The sequence below is a fragment of the Perognathus longimembris genome, chromosome 5, assembly GCF_023159225.1.
Source record: "Perognathus longimembris pacificus isolate PPM17 chromosome 5, ASM2315922v1, whole genome shotgun sequence".
NCBI lineage: Eukaryota > Metazoa > Chordata > Mammalia > Rodentia > Heteromyidae > Perognathus > Perognathus longimembris.
In genome coordinates, this window is record NC_063165.1 from 84,562,316 (window position 1) to 84,567,735 (window position 5,420).

The window sequence follows — 5,420 nt, forward strand, 5'->3', positions numbered from 1 at the left end:
AAGTATAGCATCATCGCCCTCTGGTTTACTCAGGGTTGTAACTGCCTAGCACACACTGAATATACTCAATAACAGAAATAGATGCAAAGTCAAAACATTTAAAATTCTAGGAGCAAGGTCTCAAGCAGCAAACCACTATATTCCTGGCTCTTCCCATCAATAGGCTACTCATATTTGTTCCACACCAAAATAGAAATGTATTTGTCCCGTCCATTCCATTATTTTACTGACAGTAGTGCCATTTTATCACCCTCAAGCTCAGTAAGGTATCTTCAATATTGATTATGTCAGTTAATAACCCGGGGATCATTTCATCTTGCTTTGTATTTTTGTTGCACAGTTCACTGAATAATTTCGTATTTCTTATGTCATTTCTGCATTCTAGCCACCTAAATGTAGATCTAATGCCACCCCAAATATGGACATTGAAATTCTACTAGATTAAACTGTTTTGAACCCAGGGCTTCATGTATACAAGGCAAGCACTCTACCACTAGGCCATGTTCCCAGCCCTCCTAATGTATATTACATTGCATGTAACGTTCCATTTTAAAAAATCCATTTTATATTTATGTAGTCACATTAAAATTTTTATGTTACTTATTATACATACTTATTAAATGTTTTATTCTAGATATTCCAGGATACACACAGGTTTCCTCGCTTCTTATAACTCATGGCAGAACAGGAACTTCAATACTTAAATCATTAAGTACAAAATAGAGAATTTTAAATGTTAGAATAACAAAGGGCTTCAAGTAGATTGTGTGTGTGTGTGTGTGTGTGTGTGAGAGAGAGAGAGAGAGAGAGAGAGAGAGAATGTATGTGTGCCGGTTCTAGGGTTTGAACTCAAGGCCTTACTTAGCACAGTTCCTGAGCTTCTTTCACCCAACGCTAGTGCTCTAGTACTTGAGCCACAGCTCCACTTCTGGTTTGCTGGTACTTAATTGGAAATAAGAGTCTCACAGATTTTCCTGCCCAGGCTGGCTTCTAAGTGAGATCCTCAGATCTCAGCCTCCTGAGTAGCTAGGATGACAGACACAAGCCACCAGTACCTGGCATGAATGCAAATGATTTCTAAAATTAAAAGTATTCTCATATGACTAATGAGCGTCTCCAATTTTGGTTATTATTTGAAACAGGTCAGGTATGCCTCAGTTACAGGAAGAACTTTACACAGATTCTAAAATCACTTTGTTTTGTGTTTGTTTTTTGCCAGTCCTGGGGCGTGGACTCAGGGCCTGAGCGCTGTCCCTGGCTTCTCTTTGCTCCAGGCTAGCACTCTGCCACCTGAGCCACAGCACCACTTACGGCTTTTTCTCTTTATGTGGCACTGAGGAATCAAACCCCGGGCTTTCCCAGCCCTTTGGAATATAAATTTTGAGAAATATTTTAAATTTATAAATCTCCAGAGTTTCTACTATTATTTTAGCCTAAACAGAAAGCCAAGGATAAAAAGAAACTTTTATTAACTCTCCTAAAAGCTCTATGGTACTGAAAATTAAAAAAAAAAAACTTTAAAGTTTCCAAGAGAAAGCTTCATGGTATTTGAAACTAAATGCACTAGGGAAATTATTTGATGACTGTAATTATTCTTTGGATCTAGTAGGGAACTATTAAAATATGAGAAACATAAAAGCCCTGTTAGCATAAACTGAAAGTCACAGTAAAGAATATTTATTCAAAGAATCCTTAGCCAAATTTCCAATTTCCTCTACCATGGGGAAAAGTACTGTGGACATAACTTTCCTTTACCACGGGGCTCTCGTGCCATTCTAAAATCCCCACCATCTCAAAGCATTTATTCATCCTTTAAGTAAAAAAGTAAACTACACATAATTCTATGTAAAATGCTGATGAGATAGACCATGGCTAAGTTTTAAAAGTAAACATTAGCTACAACAAAAATCAGAGCAAGAAAATTAATTTCACAAGGGCGCACTTTACCTTGCAATGAGAATTACCGTCACCTTGATTTGAAATAGATGAGAAAGCCTCAAAAAAAGGTTCATCAGAGCACCTTGGGAACAGAAATGTATAACAAAATGAATGATTGATGAAATACTCTTTGTCCCATATAAACTAGTGACAGCCAGTGTATTGGCAGAACTTACAACTACGGAGCCTGCACCAGGAACCAGTGGCTCGTGCCTATAATCCTAACTGCTCAGGAGACTGAGATCTGAAAAATCATGGTTCAAAACCAGCCCAGGCAGGCATGTCTATATAACTCTTATCTCCAATTAACCACCAAAACGCCAGAAGTAGGCTATGAGTCAAGTAGTAGAGCTTAGGCATAGCCTCATAGGCACTGAGTTCAAGCCCCAGTAACTGGCACAAAAATAATAATAATATTGAGCCTTCGTCATAAACATCCTATTGTAATGGCTGAACTGAAAATCTAGTTAATGCTCACACAACTTTTGCTCCCTCAAACAACGTAGAACGGTACCCTCTTACTTCTCCATCTAGTCCTAGTTAGAAAACTAAGCTAGTTAGAAAGCTAACCAGCAGCCATGGCAATTCTGGCTTTGGGGCATAAAAAGCATCTATTAAAACGAACCCAGGTTGGGTGCTGGTGGTTCTTGCCTGTTACCCTAGCTACTCAGGAGGCTGAGATCTGAGGATCGTATTTCAAAGCAAGCCGGGGCGGGAAAGTCTGTGAGACTCTTACCTCCAGGTAACCACCAGGAAAGCAGAAGTGGCGCTGTGGCTCAAAGTGGTAGAGCACTAGCCGTGAGGACAAAAGCTCAGGGACAGCACCCAGGCTCTGAGTTCAAGCCCCAGGATTGGGGGGAGGTGGGGAGAATTCATTGCTTCCCTTCACCTGAACACAGTAAAAGGAGTTCTCGGAAACACTCACATGCTTCAGAACATTTCTCTTTGAAAGCTAAAGGTACAAAACTCAAAGAACAAACGGGAACAAACGTACTGAGGATGTTCTTTCGAGAAAGACAATATAACATTAAAAATTACGAAATCCAATTATTTTCCTACTTGGGTCCTGCCTTATTCAGGGCCACATAAACTAACAAATGCTGCAAAAGCTTCAGCGACAGCACTTCAGAGGAGGCACTGCTTGAAAAGCAGAGCTCTCAGATTCTGAGTACTCCAAACATCTTCCCTCCTATGGGCTCCTATGGGCTCTGCGGGGCTCCATGGGTCTCTATCCCTTCACGTCTCCAGTCCAGGAAGAAGGTGTAGGTTTCCTGAAAGAAGGAGGACTGCAAAGGACCACGGCAAGGATTGCTGTGTTCCCCTGCTCCTGCAAAGAGCTAAATGGAGGTGTAGCCACCTGCTCTCAGTTCAGGCTTGTTTTCAACTACTCCACTGAAGCTCTACAACGGCTGTGCCAGCCAATCAGACCCTTCCTGGTGTACAAGTGCATATGAAGGACCTCAGTAGTTAGGGAGAGGGGGAAGGGGATTGAGGAAGCATCTCCACTGAGCCACAGACATGCCATTCAGCAAGATCCAGTCCCGTGGTACTTGATGTCAAGGATACTACCTTCCTGTCTGCTATATATACTCTTCCCAGGCCGCAACTTATTGAAACATTTTACAACAGAAATCCTGATGATTGTCAGTTCCAACAGTTTTTGTTGTTTGTTTTTTGTTTGCCTGGAGCTTGAATTCAGGGCCTTGGCCCAGTCCCTGAGTCTCTCTGTGCTCAAGGCTAGCGCTCTACCACTTGAGCTACGGTGCCACTTCCAGATTTTTGTTGGACGTGAGAGAGTCTTGGACTTTTCTGGGCCCGCTGGCTTTGAACCACGATCTCAAATCTCAGCCTCCTGAGGAGCTAGGATTACAGGTGTGAGCTACCAGCACCCAGCCTTACAGTGTTGTTGGTTTTTCCTTAAACAACACATTTTTCAGGATCCCCTTAGACTCCTACTTTTAATATGCATTTCTAAGTGACATTCAATACCCTATTTCAACAATTCCTGTATTAAATTTAACTCTTATTCCTACCCAACGGAGCAGTTTTCCTCTTCAGTTTCCCTTTCCCTTCTTAATCCTACTCCCATCCTCCACTATTGGGTTCATTGCTAACTCCATTGTTCCCTTTTCCATTGGCAATACTAAAACCCGCCTACGCTATAACAAATAAGAAAGGCAACTGGTCTTAGAAATTAGGACCATGAAATTAAATTTCACTTATTCCATTTCCTATATCCAGAACAATTACTTTAATGCTAATCTTTGTGTTTTATGTTCTCTAGCAGAACAACTATTGCCCAAGATGTGAATACAAGTTGAAGCACTACAGATTGTTTTGATGACTGTTAATGATTTTCTTTCAATTAGGAGATTCTTTGTACTTTTGATTCTGCCTGTAGGAAAAAAAGGAATACTTGGCTGACAGACATTAAGTTATAGAAGAAACAAGAAGGAAAGCAGAAAAGACTAAAATTAAGAACAGACCTTAGCGGTGGAAAAAGAGGACAAAGGCCGTATACAAAGGGGAAAACTTCATGAAAGCAGTCCGTAGTCAAAGCTCAAAGGGAAAACCAAACTGGGAAATAAGTAGCAAACAAATCAAGTGTTTTTTAAATCCTCTAAAATGTGGTACTGGTGGCTCACACCTGTAATTTTAGTTACTCAAGAGGCTGATATATGAGGATCAGGGTTCAAAACCAACGTAGGCAGGAAAATCAATGAGACTTTTATCTCCAATTAACCACCAAAAAGCTAGACAGTAGAGCTCTGGCTCAAGTGGTAGAGTACTAGCCTTGGTGAAAAAGTTAAGAAACCTAGTCCCTGAGTTCAAGCCCCTGAAGTGGTAAAATAGGATTCAAGTACATAGTATGCATGTGTGAAAAGTTAATAATGAAAACCATATAATATTTATAAGGAAGATAGAAACAAGGGTTAAGGAAGGAAGAAATAAAGAACACTGTTGGGGAGGGCAAATATTATCTAATACAGCATCTGCCTTAACAGAAATATCACAATGAACCATTCACTGCATATAATCAACATACACTTATCAAGATAACTATTAAAATCTAGCAGCAAAATGGAAAAAGTTCTTTCTAGAACTTGCCTTAACTTTCACCTAACTCTAAATGAGTTCTGACTTAAAACCTGTGATTGTTAATAATAAGGCACTGGTTAACACTACAGTGGTATGAAATATGAGGACAAACCCTGTACTGCACGTGTGTTTCTCAGGAAATCTCTAAATCAGAATGAGCATGTAATTAAGCTTGAATTTCTGAATTGGTATGATATGAATCGGTATCCTGATCCCAGTATGATACAAGCGTCTGTCAATTTATGCAGCGGAGCAAGCGAATATATTGGGGCACCAGGTAATATGACAGTCAACTCATGAGCTGGCCACTTGCTGATTATATGATTTATTAACCAACCTCTTTGAATGACAGTTGTATAATTAATAGAAAACAGTTCATTATA